At 39.3% G+C, this 14605-nt stretch overlaps 1 long non-coding RNA gene across 1 annotated transcript; it reads right to left on the bottom strand.

The window, feature by feature from the left end:
• Nucleotides 1–5026: 5026 nt before the first annotated feature.
• Nucleotides 5027–5871, bottom strand: LOC105449790. Its single transcript, XR_974373.1, has 2 exons — nt 5578–5871; nt 5027–5455 (listed from the first exon to the last, which is right to left on the bottom strand). It is a non-coding gene; the product is annotated as an uncharacterized LOC105449790 (long non-coding RNA).
• Nucleotides 5872–14605: the final 8734 nt, after the last annotated feature.

Raw genomic sequence — 14605 nt, 5'->3', positions numbered from 1 at the left:
TTCGATAAAAATTACGGGCGTCACGAGCTCGGTAAAAATCCAGCCGTTCCTGGTTGGCGAGTTGGCGTGCTAATCGACAAAGAGGCGACTGTGTTGTAGCACGAGCCTCGGTTAACCATGAAGGGCTTAACGGTCTCGTCGAGGCGAAGCGATTTAAAGCGGTGGCCGTTCAGCGTCGTGCCACATGATGTAGCTACGTTTGCGATGATAACAATGATAGCATTGTCTTGTCGCAGAGTTGTCGATGACAAAATGCGCTTGAAAAAAGCATTTTACGTAAAAGTTTTTGTGCGAGAAAGATACTTCAATTTTTGCAAAAACTAAAATAAAATTTTTTAAACATTACTTTTTATGTAATGTCAACAGATATCCAATAATCATTTCAATATAAAATCTCAATATACATTATATTCTAGGAAATAATTAGAGTAGAAAATATTGAGGAAACAATAGTTTTTGAGTTATAAACAATAATATAAGCGTATGTACAATTTTCATTATGTCATGTGATGTTTCCATAATCAGAATGAAATTTAAATTTCTTATCCTCCCTTGTATACATTTGATTTAATGTGTGACAAATATAGCATTTATCAAAATCAATTTAAAATGATAGAAATAAAGTATTTCGCATATATTTATTGTATACCTTTTTATATTTTATGGCAATAGCAAATTGGCTGATGCACCCGTCTTTGTAACTTTTATACAATGTGCACTGTACATACACATATGGTTTTCTTGTCGTTATTTGGGCGCCGAGATTCGAACAAATAGGTAGCCGTTGCGTTTTATTTCTTAAAACGCGACAAGTACTAAAACATATTAGCCACGATTATTCCTATAATTATTATAATTAGCATCAAATAATGTGAAAACACTTGCAGTTAATGATTCGTAAATGTATCGAAATGATGGCTATTTAGACTATTTTCGAGTTTAATCACAAGAATATGCTATAATATTATGCAGCGATTTTGAACATCTCGTATATACATGTGTCACTTAAAAATACAGTGACAAAAATGTGGCCGTAAATTATTACATGCGATTATTAACTGTAAATATTTTATGATAATGTGAATGTAAGTAACTTTTATCTGCAGTCGAAGTGCTTGCTAAATGTTTTCAATAATGATGTTACCTTTCTTTCTCGGAAGGGCACTATCGACGATTGCGGCAGAACTCAATTTATATGATTACATTTTTAACGCAAACACATGGAATAATGCCTAATACTTTCTTTATAATTACAAGATACATCTTGTGATAGAACAATTTTGTAGTTGGCAACTTTGTGGCGAAATCTAAGAGGAGATCGAAGAGAATAAAGTGCAAGATCGCAACATAGCACGACGCATCGCGATGCGATGTGGTAATTATATTACTCATCCGCGACAATTACCAAAGTTTTAATTGCTGTAAGCTGCGAGTGGCCCCGCAATAATGTCATTATTCTCGGCCACTCGCGTGGCCGCCTTAACCGCGAATGGACAAGCGAGAAAGAAGGGAGGGAGGGAAGAGATAGACAGCAAGCCTGAAAACGACATCAACCTTGTCGAATGTTTCTTCTAGTTGCATCTCTCTGAGGTATACAACTCCTTTTCGTCATGAAGTCGAGAATTAAGAGAGGACATTTTTTTGCAGCACAAGCAAACTGAAATAACGAGTTATGAAAGTTTTTATCCTCATGACTCCGTGAATCAGACGTTTTCCTGCCGCGTCACGTTACGCCGATGCGGTTTAAGGATTAAAGCGCTCTTTTTCTCCGGAGGTTGGTTATGAATATGTATTATGACGATGATATAGAGCAGGTGCGAAGTTTTGCGAAGCCTTCTCTGACCTGGGTGATTCGCCCTTAATGGGCACTCTCTCACTATTATCTACGCCCCAAAAAGCCTCAGCTCTCTCGCTCGCTCTCTTCCTGCACTTGGACAGAGGAGAGATGGGTACTATAGTGCTTCTGAGCATCAGAGACTAATAGCGACCATATCAGCTGCCCAACTGAGCGCCTCGGAAACCGGTGCACCCGCCGCGCGCGCGGCAACGGCGCGGCGCCCATACCACGCATGCCGAACCATCGATATCGCCGTTAAATTTCAGCGGCTCTTATCTATGTCAAAAAGCTCTTCGCTCACGCCTTACTCGCTCGCATGAATAAATTAGCGCATGCGCGTGACCAAGCGAGCTTTTCTCTCAGCTCCGAAAGGCTTCGTCGCACCTATGAATTAATCCTAGAGTGCCACATTGAAGCGTATTGGATTTTTAAATTTGCCTGTGCAAATTTATGTCTTGCAACTTTAAAGCGCGTTTAGGCTCTCTATTTTTCAAAAAAATTTCTAATATATGATCGAAAGTCAGAGAGAGAGAGAGAGAGAGAGAGAGATCGACTTGATAAGATTAGTCGATTTTAAAGAGACGAGACGCGGATCGCATTCGAATGAGAGTTTCGCGAGAGAAACGGCGTCACGTCATGTAACGTGCGATCAGGTAGAATAGTCACCTGTAAAGGTGGGTAAAGCAGCAGTCTGAGTCACGCAAACTCGAGCGTGGATCCACGCGAATCCACCCAAGTCTTTCAGACCTCCCTCTCTCGACGACTTGCCGACTGTCATTAATTAGAGACGCCCAGCCCGTCATCTTCATGTCACACGAGGGCCGCCGATGATATCGGATATATTTTACCTTGCTAATGCATCCTCGCTAAATTTCTCATTTTATTTGTGGCCCTTAATTTACCAGTTGCGCGCGCGACTTATCTAGTCTTAAATGAGAATTGATTTAATCTTTTATGTTTCTTGTTATTAGTCTATGGCATGCAACAGAGATTAGGAAACATGTAGAATATGATGCGCGTTAATATTCTTACATTAGTCAACATTTTTCATTCTAAGAATACGGATCTTTATTAATGAACAATATGAGCGAGTAGCGGCATTTTATGAGATTTTTATCTTATTATTAGTAAGCTCGCGACAAAATAAATCATTTAGAATTAAAGAAAATTATATCAAAGAATTTAATATTGTAAACTATTTATTTTAAAGCGTTGTATGTACGCATATGTGTAGACTCAACAATCGCATTTATATAAAGATCGATAGTTAAATCACTGATTAACGCGCGCGCATAGTTTTCGCAAACTGACGAGCTTTCGGAGTTGACGCATGAGATCGAATGACGGGCGCAACCCGAAGAAATTAGTATTGCACCCGTGCGTCAACGATAAATATTAAACAGACGATAAAAGCCGCGCGCACGGACAAAGGGCATAATGAAGCGGCGGGAAGCGCGCGAGCAGCTAAACAATAACGGCGAGAGACGAGCGGGGAAAAGGGTCAGCGATGGCCAATTGCGGTAAACAATAAGAAGCGACGAATTGTAATGCATTTTTTTCAGCTTTCGGTCAACCGCAGGAGTGGCCTAGCGTGACATCATGTTTTTTTCGAGCCGCTCATAATAGCGCAGCTTACCGGCTATTACCGCGACTGGCACGCCTCTCTCATCGTTCACTACCACGGTAACACACAATTCTCATCTCTTTCTATACCTCCCTCTTCTGTTTTGTTTGGTCTACACCTTACTACACGTACCTATAAGATGTGATTCCCTTTCATTGCGAACCTCGTGAGAATCGCTGGAGTTTACTAATGAGACCAATATGGTCTCTTGGATAATCCCTCTCCCCCCCATACGCACACGTATGCACAAATAATCTAATTATTTGTATCAATATATACGTATGTACATATACAGTCTGTCTACGTGTATATCTCTATACATACACACGTGTGTGTGTGTGTGTTTCAGCGTACATGTGCAGAAGTTTTATTTACATTTGTAAGAATCAAGTTGTAACTCGTTAGCACGCACTTCAATATATACATATGTGATTTCGATTCCACGATTTACGAAGAGACTTAGAAATATTTTCTTCCTGCTTGTTAGAGATGACAGAAATTTTCGTATCGTGAAAAGAGATTAACTCTAACGCGCATATAGAAGAACTGTAGTGGTGCGAATGTTTAAAGCCATCGGGCAGAATATTTTAATTGAAAGATCATCTTTCGACAAGACAAGGTAGATCATGTAATTTCACGTGAAACACGCGTCGAAATATCCGCATGCTCGGCAAGAACAGAAAGTCGGTTTCGTTATCGCGACGTTGCTAAGAAAAAATTCTCTCCCCCCTCTCTTACGCGCATGCCCGCTTTTTGCACGTTATTATTTCAGCGCTGACAATCGTGTGCTATCGCTTTTCATGATATAGTTCCGGCAAAATTACTGATGCTCGACGAAATAACGAGCAGCTGCTGAGAAAGGGCGGTAGCATGTGAGATCATTACGAAGGCATGAATCGTCATAATCACGTCGTTATTCATATATTAACTGCAAATAAAAAAATGTGAGTAAGATGATTAAAAAAAGACTGAGCATGAGCACGACATATTTGGTGATGCGGAGCATACTATTGATATTTGGTCATATGTGGAATTTAGAATATTGGCAAATTTTCGCAGAGATTATTTAAAACATTATTTATTAAATTGAGAAGTGTATATGCTCTCATTAAAAAAAGTCAATTGTTTGCTAAAGAAACTTCACTTTAATCTTATTATTATATTATATGAACGTGTCATTATAATACAACAAACGATAAACAATTATTGAAATACCTATACTAAATTTTCTAATTAGATATCTTGTTAATATAATGATATAATAATTTATATCATTAAATTATAGTAATACAACTCTGGAAAGATTAATTCCATGACATAGAACCTCGTAAGAACGGTGAAGAGAAAGAGGAGGCAGTGGAAGAGCGAAATCGGCGTTACTAGCCGGGCGATAAATTCTCTCGAACGTAATCCGCGGTGAGACACAAGGCTCTCTACTCGCGGTATCCACCTCTCAAGGTGAATGATGCAAATGCCACTGCGGTCGACGGTCTTTCCATTGGCGCGCGAGAACTCATTGTATCTATTCGCTTCTAGATAATCTACTAAACAAACGACGACTATCATTTTCTTCGACTCTCATGATTTTAATAGCAATCAGCAATTTTTTAACTTATATTTTGCAAAAAATAGCGATTTATTAATATCTTTTTAGTGCGCTTATTAATAAACTCATGACAATGTTTGCTTTTCTATCCAATTATCGCAATGAGTGCGTGAATTTGCAATTAATTTTCCTTTAATGTCATTGTAATAACCGACGCGTCCGCAACAATATATCAGTAGCATTAGAGGGCAATTAATTTGAGCTACGAACGAGCCTTGAAAATGACGGTGGCTTAGGTCTCGGGAGAGCGGAAACCATAAAATCGTCCCGCCTTTGCAAACGGAAAGACCACCCGCATACTCGCCAGCACGGAGACCCACTTAACATTGGATGAGTAACGTCCCGAAATTGTAACACCTTCAGCAATCCAGGATGTACAATATCTCAACTAAAAATGCTTCAAAAACCTCAGAACTTAAATTACTTTAAAAATATTATTTTTTAACGTCTTATTAGTGCGGAAACATTATTTAGAATAATCTCGGATCTACCTATTGCATTTAATGTTACCTCGTTCAGATTTTAGTCGATAAAATATCCGCTTGCTTGTCTGAATAATGTTCGTTCGCAAGATTAAAAGAAAGAATCGCGCGAATGCGGCGAGTATAATAAATCGCATCTAACATAGAGCGAGTCGTATTAGCACCATCTTTCTAACTAATGAGACGACCTCGTGCCGCACGAGATATAATGAACACGTCATTTCCATTTACTCAACGCATGTGTATATAGAGAATCCGATCCGGTCTGAAATTAACGTTCGACGAGATGCGCCCGATCTTCAGACGCAATTTTCCTACCTCGCGAGCTACGATCGATCATACGACCGAACAAACGAACAAGCAGAATTTCGATATACATTAACAATGACACCTATTATTGAAATCATGATAAAATTCCTCTACATTTGAAGTTACATTTCTCTTTTTATCACGTAGATTCTGATAAAACAAAAAGGCAATTTAATTCCTGTTTGTATTTAAAATGTATCTTTAAATTTGTCAAAATCTATGAAAATTATTGAATACATCTTTGATTTAAATTTTATTAATAAAAGTCTCACGATTTAAATATTTGTTTGACATACCTGCACCTCCATCGCATTTATTTTTTTGATAACTATTACTATGATGAATTACAATATTGATTTTATTTCCTCAAGTTTGCTAAGCTTAGTATTAAAATTAAGCTCTATTTTTCCAAGTCGCTTCTGCGCGCGAACGGCTGCATACGCGAACTCGAAACGGGCTATCGGGAGTTTGCACTGTAATAACCGAGGGTCGTTTCTATGGCAAAATGGCCACGGGGAGAACGCAGCAGTAAGAGGACGGAGGAAGGCAGCAATGAGAGAATTCGCAGGCAACAACCCCCTTCTTCTTACCGCGAAAGAGTTGCGCGTTTCCATCGTTGCACGAGGTCGTTCCGACTTCATTTTTTTTTTGCTCCCCTTCTTTCCTTCGGCCGGATGAAAAAGCGAGCGAGAACGGGGCTTGTTTTGTGTCCGGAACGGAGGTATCGACGGTCTTGGACTGCAATTTAAAGGAAGCAAAATGCCAAAGCACCCGCATAAAATCTAATCCCCCCCTCTCATTTACTGTATTTTTTTCATTCCATCCCCGTAAAAATGATGCTTTACGATTTCTGAAAATTGTCCGGTCTTGTGCAGAGCTTCGGAGGCAGTTCTCTTACTCGAAGATCTCTTCCACGAGTCCCAGACGAACCGTGACGGGATCTTTCGAAGGAAAGACATTGTTGTGCTCTCATCGAACATGGAATTCAACAAATGAGAGTCGCTCGTGAATCCATACGTAACTCGAAATTGAAATAAAAAAACTCTCGTTCTCTCGATGATATTCGAACAACCAACCATTTCTATGAAATGTTTCTTTATTGCCTTTAATATTTTTCAAGGTACTTGTCATAGGTCATTTTAACTAGAAATATCATGTACACGTAATTTATCACATATCCTTCAGAACTCTTTAAAGTTTGTTTTCCTTTTTAGTAAGGCTTAAAAAATTTTCACGCGATTAAAGATGAATGATAAACGTGTCCGGGACAAGAAAGAAATAATGCTGCCATTGATTGCGATTGAGATATGTCTTCTATTTAGAGAAACGTCTCTCGTGTCTTTCCTCTTTTGAATGGAAGAAGTATAGAACTGCCTCCCTTCGAGAGACCTGAAACCGTACACGCTATAAACTTCCTGTGCCGTATCGCTTAAAATAGTCGTGCTAGTCGAAATAAGAAAAAAATTACGGGAGAGTTGGCTCGTTTTCGTGCTTCGATTAAAGGGTTCTCGTCGAATGAGTCAAATCTCGATTCAATCACGGCGCCGGTATTTCGTGAAGATCTTTTTATACACTATATGCTTTAAGCATCTTATTTTAATCCTCTCTGTCTTTTTCTTTCAAGAAGAGAGTCAGAGAAATCGAACCAAAAAATACCTGGAGACGTCTGCGATTCGATTCGTTCACGATTCACGCTTCGTTATTGGCATTAAATCATGAACAACACTCTGGGGATCCGCGGGCGGATCCGACTTCTACAAACAGGTTTGCCTTCGCGCACAACTTTATTTTCTTAGCGAGGTCGATGAGAGCAGATTGAATTTTCTACTAAAACAAGAGTACACGCGCCGCAATTTTCTTATCGAATGTTAGTGCTATGATATGCATATGACATTTATCATTAATTTGACAGGTTGTCCTCTTTGTAATTTAAAATCTTTTTATCACCTTTTTTTATTACGGATAAATGTTTTATTTCGTCTATTAAAATTTAATTATAATTATGTTAATCATGAATTTTAAAAATTAGTAAGTAATTTAATAAATGTTAAATAAATTGAGGAGAAGAAAGAGAATGACGGATAGTTCTGCCGAGTTGTTCGTTGAGTCCAGCTTAAATGATTATCACGCGGCAACAAGACTGTACGAGACGAACGTGACCTACTTGATCCTACTGCCTATAATGTGTCGTAACGGTAGTGATCGCGCCTGTCGATAGCTCGGCCACGATCGATTAATAAATATACGCATCCCGGCGCAGTTAGACGCCGATGGACGGCTGCCGCGGAACCGCATTGCAAAAGCGCACATACCCCATGTCATGGTGAAATTAGAATTATGGTCGACATTGTCCTAGTTTCCTAACACCACAAGACATCATGAGATTCTCTTCTCTAAGTTCCGATGCAATAATGCGCTACCCACGTACGATTAGTCTTACTTGAATGATTTCTATAAAATAGTAGAGAGAGAGAGAGAGAGAGAGAAATCTCGTCATATTTTATTTCAATGTATAACTCTGATTTGTATCTTATTCATTTAATCATAGTGGTTTACTTGAAAAATTGCGCAAAAGAAATAATTCAAAATAAAAGATAAGTATAAGAATTAAACGTCGAATACAAATTCATATTTCGATAGTTATGCGGTATATTAAAATACATATATCTTGCCATTAATTCATGGCATTAATTCGTTCTAGTTTAACGCGTGAGGCTTTCAACGGTTTTCGCATTCTCGCGCATGACACAGCGGTGTTTATAACGCTAGAAAACAATGATGGCGCACCCGCGTCGCTTTGAAGTTCGTAATGGGCTAGAGTGGATTTGCAATAAATTAGTGTGTATGCGTGTCGGCGAGATACGACGTATCACCGCCAGTAGCGGTGGCCAGGTGTTCGATATTAATTTTCCGATACCTGATCGGAACGTAAAATTATTAATTGGCAAACGTTAAAGGTGCGACGCGGCATCATTGTGAGATTGAAGAGAATCTACTCGGTACAATGACGAATGAACAATCGTTGAGTGGTAAGTGGTTGTCGAAAAGAGGTTGTCGAGAAAAATCGCAACATTTGCGTCCCGTCGGCGAAATTAAAACTCGCACGCATTACATGCACAAAGAGCTTATAAATATTCTGTAACGATACCCCGGCTCTGGATTGATTCCCCAATTAAATGTAAATGAGCGACGGGGGTAAACTAGTGGAACGAGTTTTATAATATCCCGGCAGCCTAGAGGGGTGGGAGGAGCTCGTGAAATCCTACCTAAGTAGATAGCACGAGCGTGGCCAATAAATTAATTATTCACCCAATAACTGAGCTGCAGCTCATGTTCCTCTCCCTCTCCCTCTCTCTCTCTCTCTCTCAAGATTGCCAGCCTTCCTCTCGCTACGTTATTTATGATTCTACCTGGTATTCATTTTCGCTCATTTGTCCTTTTGAAACTTCCTCATCATCGAAGCGCGAGCTTTAATATTTACCATACAATATATCCGTCTTTTGAAATAACAAAATATTTATTATCATAATTTATCGAACGATCATTGTTACCTTGTTCTTGTTCCACTTCTATCATAATTATGTGTATCTCCTTTTACTCAATAATTCCTTCACATAGATCATTCGTTTTTATTTAGACATAAAAGGGAAAAGAGGAATTATTTACGGCATATTTCACAGACATTATTCGATCAGAAACCTACAATGTCTGTTTGTAAAGACGTGTAACCCGTGTAGCAATAGAAGTCACCGAGACGATGGCGACTCTTCTTTGAACAAGCATTCCCGGCCACAGTGATCGCAAACATTCCCGTTTCCGTTTTCAGGGTGGTTAGTTCTGGGCATTCTTCGGCGTTCACGGTCTACCCTGATATTTATTCTGGCTCATTTGTCCCGCAAGAACCGCCTCGTCATCGAAGGGAAACCTAGAGAGATCCTTTTTTGGATTTATACGCACGGTGTAGTCCCCTTGGAGCTCTACGGGGGTCTCAGGTGTTAACTATAAACGACTAGTGGTTTGACTCTAATGCAATCTCTCGGAATCTGTGTTTGTTTAAAATTCCTGGCGGAGAGAAAAAGTTTAGAAAAAAAAGACGCGACGAGAAAATTTGGAAAATAATATAATTTTTGTATTGTTTTAGTTCTTTAAATTAACTATGAGCTCTTCACACGCGCAAATATGAATACAAACATCAATAGAGAGAGCCAAAAGTTGATATTGATTCTTTGCTCTAACAGCAACACAGCAAATTGATAAAAAGTACATTCACTTATAAATAATTACAAAATATTTATCTTTCTATAACGATGCTGCAAACTTTATGCTAGAAACTTATGTTTCATCAACAAGCATGAGCAAATATTTTGTAAAAAAAAATATCAATGAATAAATAAAAGCAGATGCACATCGCAATGAAAGAATTAGGTCGAGGAAGAACAAAATAATACCAACACTAATGGCGGCACTACTCGATAATAAACACGACAATCATTCATGACATTTATCGCCGAAACAAACAAAAACAATCACAAAAGGGATGCGCAAGTAAAATTCGCATAATATTAAATATATCGTCGTTGTCATCGGAACTCTTAAAATCGTGCCTTTCCTTAGTTATTACGTTAAATGTACACCCGTTGAATAATGATACGAATTTCATCTTGATATTTCAGGCAATATCGTTGTCGCGTGTCGCTACAATTGATGCATAATAAGAGAAAGGATGTTTTCAAGCAAATTAACTTGGTGACGACGATCTCGTTTGTGGCTGAGATATCACAATCAGTTGTTTTAAAACTCCAAGTCAAGAAATCAAAAATCACATTTGAATCAGTTCATTCTATTCTATATCTATAGACTGCCTACAGCTTGAAAAATATGATGAAACATATGTATAATTAATAATTTCTAATATATATTTTTTTTAATTAAAAAAATAAATCTCTAATTATAATGAATAACAAAAATTACTTTTGTTATATACTTTTATTCTAAAATATTTGCAAAGAATAAAATTAATATATTGATTAATCTTCTATAGCTTTTTCTGTCAAAATCATCATTTTTCGGATAATAAATGATAAAATGATCTCGCGCTGCGAACTTGATCTCGATCTGAGAATTCGCTCACAGCTTTTCCCACGTTGAACAGGCAGGAAAACAATTAGTAGGGTTCTTGGGACAAGGGAGAGTAGGTAGCGTAATGGAGAGATCGTATCGCATGGCCATCTTAGTATTAACGGTCTATACGGTATTATCCCTCTGCAAAAGGGCACTTTCTCGGTTTATGCATAAGAAAAATGGAGATTTGGAGAATACAACATTGCTCACGAATGCTAAGTCTAAACTAATAAAACTAATGGCACCTTTGCACTTAATAAAAAAATATTGTCAAATAAATTTTCTTCTTCGATGCCAATGTTTCAATGGATTCTTTGCAAAATTCACACAAGAACTTTGTCTGATCTTGATGGAGAGTATTGCCAGAGTATTTCAAGAATTTTTAGAATAGAAGCTCTATGTGGTGCGAAGAAAAAGATTCTTCTCTTCTATTACGAAGCAACCGAATAATTAATCACACTCCACATCATTCTCCATGAGCGCACCTAACAATAAGAAGGATCGTAAGAAATGCGTTGGACGTTCGTCCATCTGGTACATTCATTCCAATGCGAAGAAGATTCTCGAATTTACGCTGTCTCATCAATCTCCGTCTTACCGCCGAATGATAGCGCGACGCGGCGTAAAATCGCCGATCGGATGCGACACAACGCGTGACATCGCGTTTTTTCTCTTTTTCCAGCTCCTTGCTCTTGGTCGATTGCTCTTGGTATCCTGATATGGAGAAGGAAAGCAGCGAACTCTCTTCCCACGAGTGCTAGACGACGGTACTTGATTGGCAAACAATTAGCGGCCACGATGTCGAGAAAGAGGGGACGATGAAGATGATTGGGACGAGGGACGACGACGGCGACGACGAAGAGAACCGAACGCGGAATAGGTATGTATCACGCGAGCATCTTTGACCGGCGTCACGCATCCTCCTTACAACCCTCTCTTATCTCTCTCTTTCTTTCTCCACCTCTTTGGCAAGTCGCTCGTTCGCCAATATCTTTACAATGAGAACAATACCGTAGTTCTTCCGCCGGAGCGAACAGACAAAGGGCATTCCTGGGACAAAACCGTTGTCACCATCGTCACCGTCGTCATTGTGAAACTCCAGAGAATCCTACAATCTTACGAGCATGCTAAAATATTCTGCATAGAGCACAAAGCAGGAATCATAAACTACCCTTTATCTGCACTTGCACTATTTTTATTAATATCTAAGAACTGATCTGCGAAAATACATCCTACCTATTATTATACCTATATACATACATACGTATACATACATCATGTCATAAAAAATAGATCGAGATAGAAAAGACAAAGGTAAAACTCTAGATGCAAGCTTAATAGATTAAAAAAAAAAAGATAACAAATTGCTCGTAAAAATAAATAACAAAAAAATAATATAAATTGAAATTATAATTATGCATAAATATAATTCTTAGGTATATACCGATTGCTGTTTAATGATATCTAAATGAGATAGAGAAACAGCAAGTGAAACAACTCTGACTACGTTGCTATACGCATTAATTGTTTTGAATTAAATGCGCCAAATTCAATTCGAGGGCTGCGCGTTTTCTAATATAAAGTTTTGAATTTTACGTGTACGCACGTATATCTATCGAAATTCCCAACCTTCGCAAAGCATCTAATTCTCTGCTTTTCATCTCCTATCATATCCCTTCCTCTCTTCTTGTCTTTTTCTACTTTTCCTTTCCAAAACTACGCTCCGTTGCGCCCGTTATTTTCGAGAATCTCGAACCTTTTCGAGAATCGCATTCTTTTTAATTGGTGGGACGTGTTTCGTGTTGCGCACGAACGTTACAGACTCGTGTATTTTTTGTTTCTTCTCTATATATTCCTCTTCGATAGTCGAACGGCTTTTTCTACGGCGTTTTTCGACATTTCGCGTAAATTCCAGCAACATCGTTCCTTTGTCATGGTAGTAACCACCGTCGGCAGGGTGTAACGCGACTCCAGTATCCGAGTCAATGTCGTCACGAATCGAATATACAAGAGATAGAAAAGCATTCGGCAGTGCACAGTATGAAAGCTCGCGAATGATTGTCGATTAAATTCCACCGTTAGCGGCGAACCGATTCGTCCATTAAATACGATCAATTATTTCCTGGCCGTTATCGAGGCTTCGAGGCTCTGTGATGAAATTGAACGTGGAATGGCCAGTTACACAAGTCCTATTTCTCGCGCGGTCTCTTATCGCGAAAGTCTCGCTTTTGGAAAACGATTATTTGAAATATAAACGCGAAAGCGTTGTTGTCGCTCTTAAAACTCTTTGTATTCTATAAAGTGCGGTGCAAGGTGCACGCGGATTGTTTAGCAAGTCGTTTTCACGACGAGTCGCAATCGATGAGGATCGCACTCGCGCGAGAAACGTGGGACATGATCGCGTCTTTAGAGCTACTTAACAGTCTCACGAAACGGTCGATTCCGTAGTCGACACCTCGCGACGAAGCGAACGCACGTGGTCGAGATAGAGAGCGTGCGTGTGTCCCGACATTCCGGTGAAATGCGTTTAAACCGCCGCGACAAATCGTTAACGGGCTTCTAATCGCCGCGCATTACTGAGGTGGCACCTTCGTAAGTAACGAACGACTGGACGAACTTGGAATAATTATTACGTTTTTCTCATCGAGGAGGTCAAACGAGATTGGCAATATTCGTTGGCGAGCGTTACACGTGTCTTGACATGCACGACATACTTTGAACGTAAAAACAGTTTCTCGCTGCAGGCAATTAAATGCTATTCTCGCCCTTGCCGGATATTCGCATTTGTAATTATTGCATAATAGTACTGATTTTTCATAATATTTAAATTAATTAATTACTCATTACCTTAAATCGCTATGCTTTAATTAACTAATGTGCTACAATTGGTTTAACCTATTATAAATTGCATGACTTTCGAAACAAGTAAATAGATAAATAATTGCAAGCCCCGCGCAATACGTTAAGATCTAGTTAGCACAACTAACGATTCGGAAGTGCTGTTTGCCGTGAGATTTCGAGCGAGACTCGCTTCGCGCCCCTTACCCGTGTCGGAGCGGAGGTAAGCGTATACGAGAGAGAGTTCGCCGAGACACGCTCGTTGTCGGAAATAACGACATAATGACATGGTAGAGGAGGAGTGCCCCAGGTAGGTAAATCCAAGACGCAGGCACGGCATAACTAGAGAGAAAGAGAAAGGACGATCGGGAGGGACAGGGAGGGAGAGAAAACCAGACCGGGATATATCCAGCGAGGCACAAGAGAAGGAGGAAGGTGAACGAGGAGGAGGTGGGATCATCGGCGTGTCTCGGCAGCATCCCTGACCATCGCCGGTGGTTCATCAACTCCGAGGAGTTGAAGAGGCCTTAATAGGCTCTCCTGCTAGAGTCTGGACCATGTCACGCACCCTTTTACCTCACGTCTCGACCTGATTTCGCACGTGATTCCCGCTGCTGAACTGTCAGTTGCGATTCGACTGGATTTATTAATCAGCTGAATACACCCCGAATTTGCATAATAAAATAAAAAAGATGCACTTGTATATATACATATGATATAATATAACAAGAAAAGAAGAAAGATTCGAATCGGTATAATTTTGATCAGTGCAGATGTCGATTTTCGTA

Source organism: Wasmannia auropunctata, unplaced genomic scaffold (assembly GCF_000956235.1).
Source record: "Wasmannia auropunctata unplaced genomic scaffold, wasmannia.A_1.0 LD336111.1, whole genome shotgun sequence".
In the NCBI taxonomy this organism is placed as follows: domain Eukaryota; kingdom Metazoa; phylum Arthropoda; class Insecta; order Hymenoptera; family Formicidae; genus Wasmannia; species Wasmannia auropunctata.
The sequence above is the reverse complement of the archived record's forward strand: the minus strand, read 5'-3'. Positions and strand labels throughout refer to the sequence as shown.